The sequence below is a fragment of the Pezoporus wallicus genome, unplaced genomic scaffold (assembly GCF_028554395.1).
Source record: "Pezoporus wallicus isolate ANWC-B61680 ecotype Strahan unplaced genomic scaffold, APGP_CSIRO_Pwel_v1 contig_161, whole genome shotgun sequence".
NCBI classification, from domain to species: Eukaryota; Metazoa; Chordata; class Aves; order Psittaciformes; family Psittacidae; genus Pezoporus; species Pezoporus wallicus.
Window position 1 is genome coordinate 11,468,178 of NW_026642654.1, and position 20,276 is coordinate 11,488,453.

The following is a 20,276-nucleotide window of genomic DNA, read 5'->3' on the forward strand; positions in this document are numbered from 1 at the left end:
TTTCTTTGTTTCATTCTCTTTCTTGGTGTTCAGGTTTGCAGATTTTTCACAGCATCTCTTTCAATTGAATTTCTGACTTTCCTAGCAGATCCTTCTGTCACAGTATAAGGTTTTATTTATATAACATGATGAAATCTATCATGTTAATGTAAATAGATTTCTCTATAAAGCTGGTTCTTTAAGAATACCAAAATGCTTGTTTTTCCTTTTTTCCCCTTAATTCAGAGGAAACATGAACTGCATTGTAGGCTGCAATTTTCAAAAAAGCTCAGCATTTAAAGACTCCTTTCTTTCTGAGATTTGTATGTTTAACCTTTCGCTCCTTCACTCTCATCTTTAGTCTTCTTCCAAAATTCTCTGTCACTTGTGTTGTGCTCAGGAAATGCACCACATCTTGGACTGGCTAATTCTTATTAAAACACTTGTTTTGCTGTGGATAAACATAGTTGTCAGGCTTATTTTAGGGCTTTTTCTAAAGCAGTTTGACAAATTGTTGCATGAAATTCTTTTCATTACATTGAGAATCATTTACAGGCTGGAAGTAATTGCCCTTAAATTGTTTATTAATGTCTTTGGTATTTAGCAAATATTTCTAGTTATGTGCAGTATTTCAATTCTTTTTCTTCTAACAAATTTTTTGTTTTAGAGGTTTTCCTCATTAGATCTCTGCTCACCAACATGCTGATTCTGCACTTGACAGTCTGCCTGCATAGTGAATTACAGTATCTGGGCCCAATTTTGTTCTATTTGTATTATAGCCCATTTCATTTTAACTGAATGCAAGTACTAATTTGGCCGTACTTGCTTTCAGAGTTATCTCAAGTTGTGCCAAATCATCAGACAGTCCATTTGGAGTTTGGCGGGCTTTGCTGAAGCTCCTTCATTTTTGGTGAAGTGCTATTGAAAAGTGCTATTTTTCAAACAAAAGTAGCCTAAGTTTTCACTTAGTTCAACAATCCCAGTTTCCTATCCTGTGCCTTAGCAAGTGAGATGGACCCTGAATCAGTGCAGAGCATATTGTATTCTGTGTAAATAAAATTAATCCAAACTTTTTTTAATTCAGGCACTATAACTTAATAAAAACTCAGTAAAACTAATGATGAAAAATCAGAATACCACTTCTCTTCCCTGGCTGATTTTTAGGAACGTATCGGTAGAACAGTAATTGAGATAATTCTGTGCACAGAGCATTGCTGTCATAAAATGCAAGCAGCAAAATTTAGAGAGTTTTTTTGAGCTAGCTCTCCTTATGTTTGCGTCACTTGTTATGCTTTTTTTTTTTTTTTTTCAAAAAGGAGTCTTTTAGGAAGAGTTAAGCAGGCAGGAATTATTCCATACAGGTGAAACTGTATCTCAACCCCAAACCAGCTAGGGTAAGGAAATGATAGTGCAAGCTAGGGAGCAGAAAACAACAGATCATTGTGCTAAAATATCTTGAGTACATTTGATTATGATCTTTTTAATGAGGTGGTGTACAACTTGCTCAGGACATTGAATCAAACACCTGGAAGAGGAAAAGTTTAACTCTACTGGGATGATACAAACCCAAATTTCCCCGATTTTTTTTTCCCTCTTCCTTCTACTCCATTAAATGTTAATCATGCCAATATAAGCTTTGAGAGAATCACCTTGATTTGTGAAATGCTCTTCTCCGAAGAGAAGAAGAGAAGCTATTTCCAAGTAAACCTGTGGTATCCCTAAGTAACAAAATAATTCATGCTCTAGAAAGATTTTTTAAAACGTATTTATGTGTTCCTTCTTTCCCATGTTGCCTGCAATGACATGTAAATACAGTGTATGCATGTGTGTATATATGTATGTGTGCATAGATAATGGAATGTGGAAAAGCAAATGCTTTACAGAAATGTCTGCTTAAATGTCTGCCTGAAAATGCATGCAGTATATTCTTTTTTAAGTAGCCTCCTCCTGGTAGTGCCTTCACTCAGATTCTCACCATTCCCATATAGTGTTCTGTAAATACCCTGTGAGAATGACTAGCAGGGAGGATGATCTTGCATAACAGGCAGCTGACTAATTTAGACCAGGAACATTGATCTACAATGACTGAAATAATCTCAGTCTTTTTCTGATTTTGGCATTTGAAGTTTTAGGATTGCACTCATGGATACTTCTGTAGCTCAGTTTCCGGAAGTCACTGTTCACATATTCTACCATTTTCAGATGGTATGTTCCTGACACATAGAGAAGGCTATGTTAATTTTTTGTAAATTACCTGTACCTTATGCCACTTCTTTAGATATATGCCGTAATAGACTATCTCCTCCATCTTTCCACATATGTTACCTTGTCCTTCATACTTTTATTCACCTTTCTGAATACTGTCCCTTGACCTAAGCTATTCTTCTCTTTTATCCGATTAGATTAATTCAAGGTTTCAGAAAAAGACTGCCTCTAAAAACTCACTGAAATAATGAGTCTGTTGTCCATCCCTCTCTCCCTCCTCTATCTTCTTCAGTTTTGGACCACCCAAATAAAGACTGGGACTGTGGGGTATTTCAGCAGTACATTAATGTGCCACTTATGTGGACACCTAGCCCCCTGGTTTTTGAGACACTGATTTCAATTAATGCTGGACACTGCAAAGCCAGACACTGCAAAGAGGCAGGACTTGCTCGAGGACTGGTCTGTCCTGAGTCTGAAGCCAAGGGACGAAGCTGAGCTTGCAAGGTGGGATTGTCTTTGAGCATAAATGATTGCTAATCAGTAGAGCTGCTTGGAGATTAACTCCAGTGCTTTCATTTGATTGATACTCAGCTTTTATCTATGGCTGTTTATACAGATACAGTGCCATTGAATAATATGTGTATGTGTTTGCAAACACATGTGAGTCCACAGGGCTATTTGCCACTATTGAGTTTGCTTTTCATCCATGCTTTTGTATTTCTGTTTGAAGAGACCTTAAAAAACTTCAAATACACTGTTATACAGATGCTACATAAATAGACATGTATCTTATATTCTTTGCTACCACAAAAATATGACTCATCACTGCAACTAATTTTGTATTGAATAAAGGTGAATTGGATCTGAATTCCTAAAGCAGGAAAAAAGTTAGTGAAGAAATTACTGTGTAGTTTGCTGGTTTTGTTTTAGGCAATGAAGCCCTTAAAAAAACCCAGTGCTTCATAAATATATGCCCATTACAAAATCCCCAAACCTAGAACTGCAGAATCTGTTGCCTCTCCTTTTGTTTATTTAGCTTTGTATTCTTATTGCAAAAATACGTATTTAATGGGTAAAGCAAAGAAAGAGAACATGTTAAGAAATGAGTAACCAGGTCTGCAATTGAACTTCATAGGAAAAGGAACATTCATTTTTTTCTTTTTCCCCACAAATATGTCTTGCTTACAGTAATCAGCTAGGCAGTTTTACACAGGTTCACATTAGCTGCTTATACTTAACTTGCAGAATGCATCATTATGAAACAGGTAAATTTGTTTAAGTCAAAATTTTCTCCTTTACTAAAAAATCACCAGGACAATGTGATGGGTAAAATTTAGAACACTACTGTATAATAAATGAGTAATCTGAGAAAATGTAATGCATAGACAACAGTCTCTCCTTGCTGTACTGTTGCTCAGATACACAGCTTGTCTGAATCTAAATATATTGATTTATAAAAAGTGCATATTTGGTGATACATACCCTGTCAGCCTGAAAACAGTGAACAGGAAGAACAATATTGATATAACTGATTGCCTATTTGAATAAGCCCTTACAGAAGTACAGTAAGCTGCAGTGGAATGAAGCTTTAAAAAAATGACATTGTGATACGTGTTTTGGCCTGTGACTGAGAGAAAGGGGAGTTCAGAGACATCCACTCAAAGGCTTTTTTAAATTTCTGATCAGTGGAGAAGAGGAGCTTTTCTATGAAATAGCTTGTCACAGACCCGACATCCCAACAATGGAGAGTATGCCGTTAGACTTGCTTATCAGTTTTAATGTGTGTGATTTGGTGCTTTCAGGCTCCTTAACATAATTAGTATGTTGCTGGAGATATTTGTTCCATCAATTGTTAGAAAAGAGTAGAATCATAGAATCATAGACTGGTTTGGGTTAGAAGGGACCTTAAAGATCATCTTGTTCCATCTCCCTGTCATGGACAGGGACGCTTTCCACTAGACCAGGTTGCTCAAGCCCCTGTCCAACCTGGCCTTGGACACTGCCAGGAATGGGGCAGCCAGAGCCTCCCTGGACACCCTGTTCCAGTGTCTCACCAGCCTCACTGTGAAGAACTTTTTCCTAATATGTAATCTAAATCTTTCAGTTTAAAGCCATTCCCTCTTGTCCCATTACTACTTGCCCTTGTAAAAAGTTCCTCTGAGTTTTCTTGTAGGCCTCCTTTAGGTACTGGAAGGCTGCTCTAAGGTCTCCCCAGAGCCTTCTCTTCTCCAGGCTGAACAGCCCCAACTCTATATGAGAGGAGCTCCAGCTCCAGCTCTGATAATCTTCATGGCCCTTCTCTGGACTTGCTTCAACAGGTCTGCGCCCTTCTTATGTTGAAGCCCCAGGTCTGGATGCAGAGCTCCAGGTGGGGTCTCACAAGAGCAGAGTAGAGGGAGAGAACCATCTCCCTTGACCTGCTGGCCAAACTCCTTTGGCTTTCTGGGCTGCAAGTGCGCATTGCTGGGTCATGTTGAGCTTCTTGCCAACCAACACCCTCAAGTCTTTCATTGCAGGAGTGCTCTTAATCCACTCTCTGTCCAGCTTGTAGTTGTGCTTGGGGTTGCCCCAACCTTGCACTTGGCTTGGTTGAACTTCATGAGGTTTGTGCTGGCCCACTTCTCCAGCCTGTCAAGGTCCCTCTGGATGGCATTAGTTCCCTTCAGCATGTTGACTGCATCACACAGCTTGGTGTTGTTGGCAAACTTGCTGAAGGTACATTCAATCCCACAGTACTTTGTTCTTTGCTTAGTAGAGAAAGTCTTGCAACAGAAAAGATTGTAAACATCCTTTTTGGTAGCCTTGCCATTTAAAAACATTTATTTAACTTTGTATTAACTATTGATGCTGTTTGCTGCTGAATATAGATGTGTTTATCAGTGTATTAGTGGGAAAAACTTTGGTCATCTATTTCTCACAAGATGCTAGTGGTAAGGAGTTCATGGACCCTTTCTCTTTGGAACCCATTCTCTTCACCAGAATGAGAATAGCCTTCAATCTGTGGCATTTTATGGATGCCACAAAATCAGTCTGGCATGCTTATTGTTGGAGAACATTCAAAGAAAGAGGTTTGGGGGAAAGCTTGGGTTTATTTTCAGCTGTTCAGGCCTTGCAGAAGGTGAGGGAGCTGAGGCTTGCTCCCTTCCAATGGAAATCCTTGCCAAGCTTGGAGTGCTGTCCTGAGTACATGCTGACCTGTGGATAAATAAGATATGAGTCTCAATTACACCATTTTAACAGATGAGGGAATATTTGCCCTCTAGATGGAGCTGTCCACTTGTGTTACAGCAGAGTTGACGACAAGCATACAGACAGAAGATGAAATCTTTCCCCTGGAAGAATGGTCAGCAGAGCCCTGCAGCCAGCAGATGCTCAGCTCAAGTATATAGGATAACAATTATAAACTCTCCTCTGTCTGTCTTAGAGATGTGGGTATGGTAGAATAGGCTACAGGGCAGATTTCCCTGTTTATAGCAGACTTCTTTCCTGTGCTTCCATCACTGGCTGTTTTCTTGCAGGCTTTCTCTACTCCCTCTTCTTGTTCACAGCTTGTGGCTCACTTTGTCTCTTAGATCTTGCAGGCCTACAAAGTTGCCATTTCCTCAGCTTCTTCCCTGTCTCTTTAAGTCTATCTGCCAGCTGTGTTCTATACGATAATGACTTTTTTTATAGCTGTGTTTTCTCTGTACTGTGTACTGAATTGTTATGATGACGAGTCTGCACCCTATGTGTCTGTGCTTTAGGTAAAGCAGAGGCATGTCTTTTGTGTGCTTGTAGCTTTACTTTGAATAATTTCTAAAGTATAATTTATAGCTTTACAGGTAATTTGATCCCTAACTTGGATTAATTTAATTGGAACAAGGTCTGTGTTTGTCTAAATATTGTCCCATTATAAATTTTCTTGTTTACGGATTAAGATACTCTGCCATATCTTGTAAAGCTGCAGCTGATGCCCTATGTGAAACCATAATTAGGGCTGACTGGTTCCCAAGAAGCTGGGGCTGTGAATTTTCATTGCACTGGGTGTATGTGTTGAAAAACAGAAGAAAATATGTATTTGTGCCAACCAGCTTGTAACGTATTTTAAGTAACTTAATAGTTGGTACACAGAGGTCACTTTATTTTTTTGGCATTTCTCCCAGGAGAGAAGACAGGAGCACAAGTAGCTAGGCAAGAGTAACAGAGAACATCTTAAAAGTCACAGCAGCACCCTCCCAATAAATATCAGCTTTTTGGTATATCACCTTTCTGTTACTCAGCTTTTATAAGCTCCTGCTAAAATGCTATTCTACTTTTGCCAAAACCTGGGCACACTTGCATTTAGTAAGACTTCATCAGAAGGAAAACCTCTTTCACATTCTTATTTATTTTGAAAACTTTAGAGCAGAGAATTGTTCAGAACTATTCATATCACTTTCTATGACTGAAATAGATAATGATGACTTCTTTGAAGGCGTGAAGTAGTTGCCCTGTGACATATTTGTCCTTGAAGACTGGAGATTTCAGGCAGTGGATTAATTTTTAAACCGCAGCTGAGTCCTTTGAACTTCTAGGAAATACTTTCCTCCCTCTTCAATATACCTAGTTGCTGTAAATAGAAATTTTGCATGAAAAAATTACCACTGCTGATTTGTTGTTTCATGTGACATTTAATGCATTGGCCAAAGTCTGTTAGTCTGAAAATGAGGGATTACAGGAAAAGCTGTTTTTCAGATGAGCTGAGAAAGTAATGGCATAGCAGACAGTATTCAGAGTTCTTACAGGTTGGAAACCCGATTTGAATGCTAAGTGAAATTTGCATATCTGTCTTTTAGGAAAGCATTTATGATTTTGGTAAGGCTCTGCCTGTGACTTTTGGGGGTCTTGTTTATGTACTTGGGGCTGGCAATGCTGGAAGAGATTATGTGCAACTGAGTGTTGAGGGAGCTATATATCCTGATTCAGCAGTAGGAACAAGACTCTGATGGCATTGCTTCTTTACCAACTGTAGCTATAGTTCAGTGTAATTTCTGCTGAAGGTTTCAAGTATTCTATCTGCATGTCCCGTTCCCAGTGAGCACTCTACTCTTCCTGAAAAAAGAGGAAAAATGTTCTCAGTGAAACTTTCTCAAAGGACCTCACTGAGAGTATAAAGAGTAATATTAAGAACTTGGACCTAAAGGGTTAATGAATAAAATCAGAGACAAGGGAAAGCAAAGGGAAATAGTTGAACTGATAAAATGTGCATTGATTTACCTCTGTCAGATATGTCACCTGATGACTAAAGGCAATTAGCTGTAAGGAGGTATTGAGGGGAAAAGAGGAAGAATAGGCTACTTAGAGGTAGGAGCAGTAGCCAGGGTGGTTCAGGAAGCTTTTCAAAATAACAAGCAATAGCAGGGAGCGTAATCACCTGTCATGCTGGGAAACTTAAGTAGAAAGCTACCTGCAGTAAAAGAGTAAAAGTAAGAAATGTTTTTAGTGACTGTCAAGGACACAACCACTGGACACAGTTTTAAAGAACAGTTTTATGGTATACCAAAATGACAATGAATTCAAGAAGTATTACAAGTCCTAGCCAGTATGACATTTATATACAAATACTGAAAGGAAGAATCATACTGATTACTGTAAGATAAAGCAAAATAAAAACCAACCAAACAAATATGTATAGCTATTTGTTATTACAACAGAGAGGGAATCTAATCAGGGAAGATGAACTTTTAATTTTCTTGGAAGTTGGAAGATTTACAATAATACTAAGTATTCTTCAGAGTTTGTCTTGCTAAATCCACAGCTACTGCTTCTCTTCTGGCATCCTCTACCACATTTTCTCAGTTTCGGCTTTGCACTGGCCAAGAGCAGAGAGCTGTTCCACACACACTGATGAAGATGGGGTCTAACAAAGCATTTCCACTGCAAGGTTTCTGCTGCAATAATTGACCTCACACACAGATGTGTAATAATAATATACCTCAGCTAAGAGTCTAAACTTAAAAAGATAAAAGCAACACTGCTAAAAGGCTTATAAACCAAAGAGATTTTTTTTTTGTCTGAATAATTTTGGTGCATTTGGTGAATTTTAATGCTTATGGAAATGAAAGATTTTCTTGGAAGCAAAGCAAGTGTAGGCAGTAACCATAGTGACTTCTACACATAGCAGCTTTGCCAGTGTGCTTCAGTTCTAGTCTGCAAAATCCTAGTTATCAAACATTTGTAGGTTTGTATAGGCCAATATCAATGAAGGGTTGATGAAAGAGGGCTATTGTCCTTTCATGAAAGTCTAGAATCAGAGAAACACAACAGTCTTTTGCCAAGTGTCTCACTGAGGTCAAATCTAAATTATGAAAGAATCAAAGGGTTTCCACTGTGAATATTTATGTTATTGCTGATGCTTTTCCTTTGCATGCTGGCAGGGTTAAATAACCTATTGGTGATACTGCATTTTTGTCATATCATTCTCTGGCCCCTCAGCCACACTTAAAGAAGAGCCACTTGACAGATGTACTATAATATGCTTTTCTGAACTACTGCTAGAGGATTTTACTTCTTCCTTAGCACTGTTAATGAGTCATCTTGGACACATTGTCTTTCTTCAAGAAATATGAAACTTAATAGCAATAATCTACCGAAAAAATATTTTGACTATTTTATTTTCTATGTCAAAAATAACTTCCCTATTTTTAGTAGTCATGCTAAACAGTCCTTTCACTGCCCATTTTTATTGCCACATGTTATGCTAGAAAAAAATAGAATTGGAAGTTGTAGTACGTGATGGTTTGGGAACTTTCTTTTGGGATGGAAGCAAAATGGAAATGTAGGCTGATAGAAAAGGCAAAAGATAAGGCCACCTGCCAATGTTTAAATAGCATTCAGAACAAAGAAAAAGGCAACATTATTGCGAAATTATTCTATATTTGTACATTGAATGTTGCAGTATTGATTATTGTATATAATTTCATTAAATTTCATTCCCTATCCCATGTTGTGAGTTTTTATTCTGCGAAACAGGAAGCATTAATATAATTCAGTTAGACATCAACCCACACAGCATGTTTTGACTTCAAAAGGTCCAGACTCTAGTATGCCAGCTGTTGCAGTGCAGCATACATTTAATATTGGGCTTGAATAGTAGTCATATTTGTATACTGGAGGTATGACAAAGCATAGATTATGTGAAGCAGAATTTTTTTTACATGCTGGACAGTCAAGACTACATCATTATTAGCAAATAGACTGGAAATATTAAAAAGAACTTGTAGGGTATCTACTTCTGGCTGTGACTTGGCGGCAGCACTTCTGCTTGGAACCTCACATCAGTGAAATGTTCCTTTGGGCTTGCCAGTCCCTGTGAAAACCTTGAACTCTGCAGCTGCTGACACAAGTCTCTCTCCGCCTTCCCCTAAGTCCTGTTTATCTGCTTTTCTTTTTCCCTGATGCTTTTCTTCTTGGTTTCTTACACAAAACCAAATCTCAAAGGCATGGTTTTCATATTCCCTGGGCTAAAACCTCAGATCCTCCTTTCCTCTTTGAGCAGGAGTCCAGCTTGTATTATAACTGAAGTAAAAATAGTTAAACTCGGTATGGAGGTAAGTAGAGGAAATCTTATTCATCATTATTTCCAGGAATTCAGACTTAATTTAGTTGGAGTATTTTCACCTCAAACTGTATGACTGGATCAACCAGAAGCTTGATCGTGGTACTTACTGTTATCTTATTAATCTTAGTACCTATGGCTGATCGTGAAGAGTAGCTTTTTGCAGTATAGATATATATGTATAGAGAGGGTTTGCCTGATTTCGAATTTCCCAGCAGATAAGAGAAAACTATTATTGGTTATTTACAGTGCTTGTGCAAACATGTAAGCATTTACGCCACTCGCTTAAGACTTAAAGCCTCAAACCAAGACGTTGTAATTCATCATTACTGAAGTCAAACGTGGAAATGGAGGTTCTAGCTTCAGAGGAAATAAATGTTTTCTCCCCTTACAAACTGCTGACATGAGCAGGTCATAAGCCTATAGTGTGGTCCCAGTGTTTTTCTCTGAAATGCTGCTACTGATCACATTGACAAACTGCCGATACAATTGTACTGCTTGAAGATGTATTAGGTTCTTCAGCTTTTAAGGGGAGAACAGATTTCTTGATTTTAGATTTAGCCAGAACCTGATCATCCTTTGGTCATCTTCAAATCCTTCCTCTTTGTTATTTTTTCTTTCCATAGATTTTAGAATGATTTCTTAGAGCAGCATCTTCAGTTTTGAAGTGAAGTCTCCTGGCCATTTTTCAAAGATGCCAGGAATGTGTAAAATCCAAAACCACATAAGAAAAGATTGTCTCATATCACTTGTTCATCTATTTGAACTTCTTAGAAAATTGGGAAAGAGAAGGGTAAAGGGAAGTCAAAGCAAGAAACACAGGACTGCAAATGAAAGAATTGTGTTTGTCATAGGACATACATCAGAAAACAAGAAGATAGAAACATAAAAAACCTGTCATTTATCACACGTCACTGGTAACTATTTTTATCCCAAACAAAAAGAGCTCAGATGGTCTACACAGGTATGCTCATACCAGTGGTTTCTGAGGCAGTATTACCTGAGAAAAGTATTTGTAGGTTTGTTAAAAATAATGCTCCTGCTATCAGGTTTGTTAAAATTTAACAGTGAAAAGTTGAGATACTTCTTAACTGTTGTAAGCTTGCACATCTCTACAGGGAGAGCAAGTGTTTACTGTTTATTTTTATTTTCCAATAATAATTTTGAGATACCAAGTTCTTGGGTATACTCTGAAAATGCTGCTGCAAATAAAAGGCTGGAAGCTCTGAAAAGGAACAAAGAGAGGGTAGGCTATTAAGCTTCTAAATTAAGCCCTCTGGAGATATTAGTAGAAAGAAAACCATGAACTTTTGAAAGCAATCTCATTGTCTTTAAAAGAAGGCATTAATTGTACTTTTTTGTGTTATTGTTGCTATATGGTCTTTCAGGATTGTCTTTCTTCTTATCAGTATTATTGCCATTCTTCAACCCATACACAGAAGTGTAGCCAGAAATTTTTGCAGTCTTGGCTCCAAATGAGCAAGGGATTGTTGTTCACAAAGCTGGCCTGCACGCAGATACATCTTCCACCTTGGGGATACCTGAATATAAAGAATTTCTGACATGCTAAATTGCAAGAACTGTCTTTTTTTTCATGTCACAAGTTTATGACCATACCATAGCTTTGCTGGTCAATGTTAGGATGATTTTATAACCTTAATCTTCAATGAAGAAAACTATTTCCATAAATCACCTGTCTGACAACAAGAATGTTTTGTCTCAACAGTATAATTTATACAGAATCCTGATCTGAAATGCCCTAAGAATTAGATTTATAGGCTATGAGGATGAAGCCTCCTAACCATCTGACCTTTGGCACTTTCTACCAGGCATCATACAGTATCAAGGGCTGCGGTAGAAAGGAGTATTTTGTTACTGCTTTTAATAAATAGTATTTTGCCCAAACTTCCGGCCCACAAATATTTCAACTTATCTTCTTTTCAAAGCAATGGGGAGTTCCACTAAAAAGAGAATAACTTAATAAAATGCACAGTTTCAAATGCTGAATGACATCAGACAGAACTTTTCTATCCATTTCTTCCAATCTCCCAAATAATGGTGATTTATTTACAAGGGTCACTAGATGCAAACCATGGTTGTCCCTTATCAGTCTACAGCTGGGTTAACCAGGCTTTGAAAAACAAAGACATCCTCCTCCCCCTTAAAAATTTTAAACATATCTGCTCTCAATTATTTGAATATTGATATGGAAATGAAAAATATTTGTTTTCCCATCAGAACATGTCACTTTTTATTTGATAGATTTTTTTTACACCTGTATTCCTAATGTAGTGTGAAATTAAAATGAACATTCATGTTTTCTTTGGGAGATCAACATTACAGCTGATGATATAGAAATGAGCTTATGAATGGGGCTTTTTCTTGATTGTTTTAGCCATTAAGTAATAATTTATTGTGATTATTATTATTAAGAATTTACTTAGGTGTGATATTGGCAACAGATATTTCTACCTTTTTGTTGGGTAATAGGATTTTGACAAGTAATTAAAAACTACAGATTATTCTTCATCATTATTATTATATTATGACAAATTACATTTAGCCTTATGTGGCTGAAATCTCCCTTTGGAATTTTCCATGTCCTGTTGAAAAGCAATAGTGATAAATCTCAGAGATTTAAGGAAGAATCTTTGCTTAAGTACAGCAATGTGATGCATCTTGTAGTAATGTCTGTTCAATGTGTCCAATCAGTTAGGTTCAGCTCCTCAAGAGATTTTAGACAGTAAGTAGACCTGACTAAACTGAGGAGGATGCACTTCTTAGTCCTTCGTGTTCCTGGCTTCAAACATTAGAAAAGACGGCAGACTAAAAATTCCTTGTTCAAGACACTTGCCTAATTTTCCTGTTTGTTTGCTGTAGAAACAAGTGGAGGTGCAAATTCTTAAAAGGCTTTTCATTGTCTTAGTGTGCATGCTCCTTGTTAATTGACATACACAAGGGGTGATGTCAGTAATGATATTAAAGGAAGCATCACGCAATGTGCAGTAGCTGTTTTCCTACTATGTTTCTGGCAAAGGATGACATGCAAAGATTCATTTTATTTGTACTGACTGTTGGTTGTTTTCAGTTTAAAGGAAAGCATTGCAATTCCTGTTAGTATATTTTTTTCTTGGTTTTGTATTTCCCCACAGGTGTATTAATAAGTAAGTAATAAGTAAGTTACAGTGACACTTTACTGGAGATGACAGGGTTTCTTGCAACACGAACCAGCAGACAAGCACATTTAATTGAAGCAGTTTGTTCCACCTCTGTGTTAAAGAAACAACCTACTGAAATACAAGTAGGTGTTTTAGAAGGTAGCATCCTCCTTTCTCCTGCCTTTCAGAATGGAGTTTCAATAATCTATAGGTGGTTTATGACTTAGGTTTTAGTTCTAATTTGTGGAAAATCTTGACATTTTAAAGTAGATCCAATCTGCTTATTCTCTGCCCAGGAATGTGCAGATTTATAGACTGGCCTTAATGCCTAGAGAGATTTAGTTTCCAAGTATGCAAGCGAGAATAAGCCAAATGAAAGGAACGCCTACAGGAATTTCAAAAGTGGCCAAAGGACATTTAGAGTTATGTTAGGCTATCTGAGGGAGGTTTATCATCCCAACTGTAAAGAAAAGACATTAAGAGGGGTAGAATATTCTGTTGTGTTGTCTGCAGTTTGGTCCGATGTCCACTGCTTGCCTAGAATTAGATGATGTGGCTTATGACAGTCTCCCCCCAGACTAAATATAACAGCTTTCTTTTCACTGGGGTGACTTGTTCTTTCAGTATAGTCCTTCAGGCAGTCCTAAGACAGCAATATGTATGTGGTATTCTCTCATGTATATCCTTACACAAATGGGAAACATTTGGGAGTGATGATCCATTCTCTATAGCACTCTCTCTTACAAAGCCTAGAGGCCTTTAAGCAAAGATTAGAACCATCAGAGCATCTTCCACTGGACCATGTCTAACATCCTTTTCTGCATAGGAAAGCTGTGTTCTAAGCTCATCACTGTGAGGTAAGCTCAAAACTAGTTTAAGGAAAAGTGGTGAGATCCTTTGGCTCAGATGTTAAAAAGGTTATTGTTTTAAGAAAATGCACACGTTACTACTATGTCCTGGAACAGTGTTAAAAGTTTTTGCACATTATCAAGGAAATCGGATGTTTTTTCCAAAGGCATGCTCAATTTGATGGAGCAGTGATGAATATTCTTTTTGCTATTTTCTGTTTGTTTTGTGGGTTTTTGTTTGTTGGTTTTTTATTGCTTTTTTTGTTTGTTTTGTTTTGTTTTGTTTTTTCCTATTTTACCATCTTTTAGCCAAGAGGGAAACTTCTGGACCATCAGTTACACTCACACACACTTCCACTTTCTAACTGTTTCTTGTGTTATCTTTATCTTTTGTCATGGAAACACATGTTAAATATTTATGCCATCTGGACACACAGAGTGTATGCTTTTCTGCTTCCACCCAGTACTGAAATGAAGGGGTTATGATCCCCAGAGTCAAAGCTGCATTTATGTCTTTTCCTAGGCAGCATATCTAGCGACAGCAGCTAGTGTTCTCTTGAAGATGAGCAAAGGAGGATGGAGAGAGGGTGAAGGAAAGCACTTGCTAGTGTCTGAATTGCTATTCAGTGCTCTGAAATGGCTTTCTCCATTGTTTTCAGTCTCTGAGGAAGTAGTTCTCTTGAGGGTGATTTTAGAAAACCTGTTCACTTTTCTGCTTTGACAGCATAGCTGTGTCTTGGAGCCATGGATGATGCACTCAAGTTTTGTTTTCACCCCATCTAGACCTGATGTGAGTCACTGTGGTGGGAATCAACTCTGCAAGAGTCACTTTTATTATTAACATTTGCATTGCTTGCCTTTGGGACCCTCCCTATGTGTAATACAGACATTACTAAAGGGTGGCCCCTGCCCCAGGTATACTACAAAGCAGATGTAAGCTTTAACACAGGCCATCTGCAATGGAGAGGATGGTTTTCAAGAAGTGAACTCTGTTCTGATGGAACCACTCCTGTGGAAATGTGTATAAAGTCATTTTTGGGTTTTGTGCTTTTAAACTTTAAAATTTTCTCCCCCAAAACCCCAGCTTGACTGTTGTTCCATTTTGCAGTGTTCAAGCTCTAATGTGGATGGGTCCTAATGTTATGCCTCTCTGTCACTGTATGAAGAATTTGTTTAGATGTAGCTCAGTCTGTTCAAAGCAGGCCTACGTAAACCCAGATTTATGGAGATCCTGTTGAAAAAATGCCCTCAGGGGAAAAATGCCCTTAGGGCCTTTTTTGAAACTGGTGACTTTCTTTTGAACTTCTTACCAACTTCTGCTAGGAAAAATATTAAATGCGAAGTTCTTAAGCAATTTGCTTTAGCCCCTAGGCACAAACTAGTTCCCTGTGGAAAGGGTGGGGAAGCAAGTGAAGCCTTTATCACCTTTAACTCTCCTCATATCTCTCTATGTTAAAGCAGGCAGATGGAAACTAATTTCAGCTAACTGCATCGTAATATTTCCCAAATATGTATAATTAATGGAATGGTTTCTCTTAAGAAAACACTGATCTGAGAAATTAAATCCATGTAGCTTGAGCACGAAGCAAACCAGTCTAGCAGACTGGATTTCAAACAGTCTAAGGATGTTTTGTTACAGAGTTCATTTTCCAAGCTACTGTGACAAGCAGTTGCTAATTCTAAAAATATTCTCTAAGAGTGGGCTAATTTATGCATCACTGAAGCACTGGTCCTTTTTGCTTTGCATTTGCAAGGAAAGAGGATATGCAGTCTTTATTATTTGTTAAAAAGAAACTGACAGCTACATTTCTGAACTGAGAGTGATTTTGTTCATATCTACCAGTACCCTGTAGAAGGCATTTTAAAAGGTGCCACTGCTGTGTACTTATGGTTTATTTGCCTTTACTACCTCTCTAGGATTTTTTTTCCCCAGTTTTTTTAATGAGCTCCACCAGCCAGGTTTAATGTTTCCTTTCATATCCAGCCTTTTGGATGATTATGCAGGATTCATGATATTACATCAGCAGAAGCTGCTGTAGATTGATGGGACCCCATCAACCACCCTGCCCACTCAATATTATAAAAATTTATGTCGTCAGTGGTCATGACGTTGGGTAGGAAGTTGCCCATTTATGGATACTAGAGCAAATGATATCATCACAATAGGTGGCTCCTGTCTAAATAGGATCATTTGTGAAATGAGATTACAGGCATTTATCTGGGAAACAGGAGACAGAGGCACCTGCTTTACGTAATTGATATCCTGGGGAATTATTGTGTACAATAATCAAGAAAAATCTTCATTTCTAATTCTATTATGTTGGAAAAAAAAAAACCTTTTTTCTGCCTGCCTAAAACAAACCCCACTTCCACATGGAATAAGCTCCAGACCATGTTTTCTATTATGCTTGAATATATGGGACATGCATTGCAATCCTATGCTTGCCACACTGCTGCAGTATACTTGTTTTGCAGAGCTCTGTAGCAGGCTAGTCAAAGCTGTGACTAACCAGACCCTTGGATACATACTCTGATCTCTGGCCTTTATTTTTACAATGAATTTGATTTGTTCATTGATCACATATTTTTTCTGATTTGTGCGAAGCTTCATACTCTGTGTCTGGATGCTGACTGCAATACAGCAATAGTCTTTGATACGGTAAGTCAAAGATGACTCATTTCTTACTCTTGTGCCTTCAATTTTTACTTTCTACAACACCATCTCATCAGGTAGAAAATTATGTGTTAATTAATGTTGAAGTAGTTAATTTTCAACAGATGCTCTTCCCTTCCCTCCCCCCAGTACTTTGCACCATGTTATTTTTCCTCCTCATGAAAGCAATAGGTTTCAACTGTCTTTAATTAAAATGCTTTTGCTCTATTATTTTTAATAATATTGCTGAGATTTTTTCCTAGTCTTTAATTGCAACAATAAAAAAAAGAATAGATCATACACACAGATTTGGAACTTAACGTGATGCTAGAATACGACAAGTTCAGTTCAATATTAACCTTTATTACAGTGAACACAATTGGAAACGCAAGAATCTTTTCAGGGATTTATACTTTGGATAAAGTATAAGGATTTCAGTTTTCATTTGAGTATTAATACAGTCAGATACATCCAGTTGCAAGAGCCTTTATTTTATGTGAAAGCAGTGGAGAGAAAATGCCTTGCAATAAGACAGTTTTCTTTGTAATGCAGTGTGCAGGAGATTCAGTAGTACTCCTTATCAAGTGCACTACATGAGATAAGAACAGAAAACGCCACATATTTGCTGCACAGTGGTAGGAGCCTTTACATTATAGAAATGTTGCTAACAAAAATGCTATCGAAAGGAAATAATTCTTTACAGAGCTTTAAAATAGTGTTGTGATCACACACATAGTATGCACTCTTTCGGATAGCTAGCATGAATTTTACAATAAGGGTTAAGATATGATATAAGAATTACTTGGAGAAACCTATCTTTAAGCAGAGGTCTGGAGGATCACTAGGTTACTGGGTCTTCCTTAGTGAGATTCATTCAATCCTGGCTTTAGAATCAGCAACTTTGCAGCAAGTGGACAATGTTCAGATTGCTTGAAATGTTTTGGTATGGGGAGTATTCTCTGCATGCATTTTTTATTTCCTCCCATATCTTAAACTTTTCTGCAGTAGAGGTTTGGGTTTTTTTTCCACCTTGAGCGCCAGTCCTTCTAGTTTTTGGTATACCTATCAAATAAATGGGTTAATTTGTATTTGCCAGTAAAGGTTTTTGATGTTCAGGTAAAATAGCTCACGCTTTAAAAGTTTATGCAGGAGCAAAGCCAAAAAGGAAGAAAAGTGCAGTCTGTATGAGATCAGAACAAAGGTACAGCCTAGCTGTTATCAATTCACAAGTTGTAATTACTGTTGCTTTTTCACTTCTGTGGAGAAGTTTGAAGGTTTGATTTCTGTAGTACCAGTGTGATTATTTTACAGGCATGCATTAGTATCAGCTCTTGCTTTTGCTCATTATTAGTTAATGGATCCATATCTGTCGTGTTTCCTTGTCATTTGAGACAGCCTGCATCCTTCTTATTTAGCAACAAGTGATCAGCATGATCATATAGTGCCCAGTGCACTACATTTTAAAATGTATATTCTGAAATGTGAAAACAGTTATTGCATATTTACTAGGTGTTTAAAATCTCTGTGTTCAGCAAAGCTGGTGACTGCTGGCATCCTTTTTTGAATGAAACATGATATTTTAAAATGCTAGAAGGCAGGTGAAGGTACTTCAGCACATGGACCTATTAAACAGCAGCACTCTGCCTGACATTACACTTTGCTTTAGCAAAACCCCCACAGAATAAAAGCTATTTGGTTCTAATAGCTACATAATTTGATCTGTTTAATATGTTTCATGGAAGTTATTTCACTGTAAATGCCTCTTAAAGTGATCTGGAAAAAATAAGGTATTTCCACAGATTTCATTTATGCATGTTACACGAAAGCTGAAGCAAAGTGCCATAAACTGAACGTAGAGGCCAAATTACATGCTCTGTAATACAGGCACAGAACTGTTATGAAGATTAGCTGATCAAATTTCAAATATTGAGCAGTTTGCAGGGTTCATCTTTTAGAGAATAAATAGAAAGAAATGATTGTGTAGTCACTGGTTTTTGTAGTCCTCCTACTGATTTGGAATTTTATTTTAAAACACATTGCACTAATAATTTTCTGCCAGATTTGAATCTCTCATAATTTCCTACACAAGGAAAGCAGGTTTGGCAGCAGCTTTTCAGAAATAATAAAATAATTTTAATTAATAGGAATAACTGGAGTAATAAGCATGCCGAAGGGCATAGAACTGAAAGTATTCCATACATTAAGCACAAAACAGTATATACAGTTCTTAAATGAATTAAACCGATATAGAGAAGGAGAGATGCCCATAACATAGATAATACAGTGTTTCACTTTTGCTTTATTTCATAAGTTTTTAAATTATGCAGGAGTCATACAACTCTATGACATAGATTACGTCATATTAGTTATGATCCATAAATTTTCCTATTATTTGTTGGATTCCATTACTGCCAATATGTTAGAAATCTTAGCTATATTTTTCTGAATAACTTTTTGATCTATATGCTTGGAATTTTTTTTTTCTTAGCTACTTAATTTTACGTTCTTAACTTTGTCATTGCAATGAGTTATATAGTTTGTAATTCAGTTCTGGTTTCAAGGAGAAAGGCTTGAATTTCAGCTGGAGTACATCAGTAAAAATCACAAAGAACTGGACTTCTGTACATTCAAGTTTCACAAGTGTAGTATAAATGAGAGCCGATAGATGTCTTTGATGTGAATATAAAGGGAGCTCAGTGTGCACACAAAGGAAAGAACATGGGATCCACATTTTTATATTTTCTAGTTGCTATCAAAAATACAATCCTAACAAATTGTTCTACAGCAGTAAGGAAAATGAGCTGGATTTTTACAGTAATTTAAAAATGAAGTTCTGTTCATTGATAAGAGCTTAGTATATCACAGGGTCTATGAGTGCTAGCTTCATTTTCTTTGAATACCATAGACAATACATATTTTCTTTTTATATATACTTCAGAAATTCTGCCCAAGGTCAGTGCAAAGGGCAGGGCAAAACCACACATCCTTGACTGGAGACCCCATGGCTAAATGCAATAGAATTGCTTTTAGTTTCTCATTGTGTAATATAAAATATTCATATCTGCGACAATGAAAGATTTGCATGGTTTGGTCCAATACAAATTATATCTGTCACATAATTGAATTTTCTTTGAGAGATGCGCTTGAAGAAATATATTAAAGCCTGAAAATTACACAGGACAGGGTGAATGCCAGCAAAGCATACAGAACACAGCAAAATAGTTCAGCTTAGCAAGCTATTAATTCCACTTAGCAGTACATTACCAAGGTACAAATAGGGTAACAAGTCTGTTACTGTCTGACAACCCTCACAGTAGAGCATTTAGTGATATATAGAGAAAACCACATAGTAGTTCATAGATTTGTTTTACTGAAGGAAAGTGGAACTTCATCATAGTCACCATTAACATCTTAAGAGAAATAGTGTTCAATTAATACATGTTTCTGCAGTGTTTGTGGTAGCAGTCATTACTTGCAGTATCAAAAATCACAGATTTAAAGGTGACCATTGCCCATCAAAAGAAAATGAGAAAGATCCCAAGCAGAAAACCACTTAAGGATCATGCATTTCCATGCAATTTCTGAGAAAGGCATTCTTGGTTATCAGGTTCAAGTTTTAGCTGATCTGTATAGTAATGTATTGTGAAAACAGACATATATTGTCTGTCCTAGCAGCTCTTACCACTCTGTCTTTTGACACGAGAGCAACAACATCCTTTATATATTTCAGTTCATTTTCTAGGTGACTTGCCATCATCAAATCCTTGGTATCTAGGGCTTGAGCATGCTTCTGCTGAAGCTGATGGCAAAACACTTACTGGCTTATCTGGGATCATGTTAAGGGCAACCCACCATTT

At 37.2% G+C, this 20,276-nt stretch overlaps 1 protein-coding gene across 22 annotated transcripts in view; it reads left to right on the plus strand.

Moving 5' to 3' along the window:
• The window catches only part of DLGAP2 (DLG associated protein 2), a 464,923-nt gene that overhangs the window by 119,218 nt on the left and 325,429 nt on the right, over positions 1 to 20,276 (plus strand). For 3 of the 22 annotated variants that reach the window (XM_057431708.1, XM_057431705.1, XM_057431710.1), the window contains exon 1: positions 15,995 to 16,425. The exons of 12 other annotated variants lie outside the window; for them this stretch is intronic. The gene's annotated coding sequence lies outside the window, so the exon portion shown is untranslated. Of the gene's footprint in view, positions 1 to 2,618; positions 2,689 to 15,993; positions 16,426 to 20,276 lie in introns of those variants that run through there. 7 more of the 22 variants (XM_057431713.1, XM_057431714.1, XM_057431715.1 and 4 more) reach the window with 4 other exon arrangements.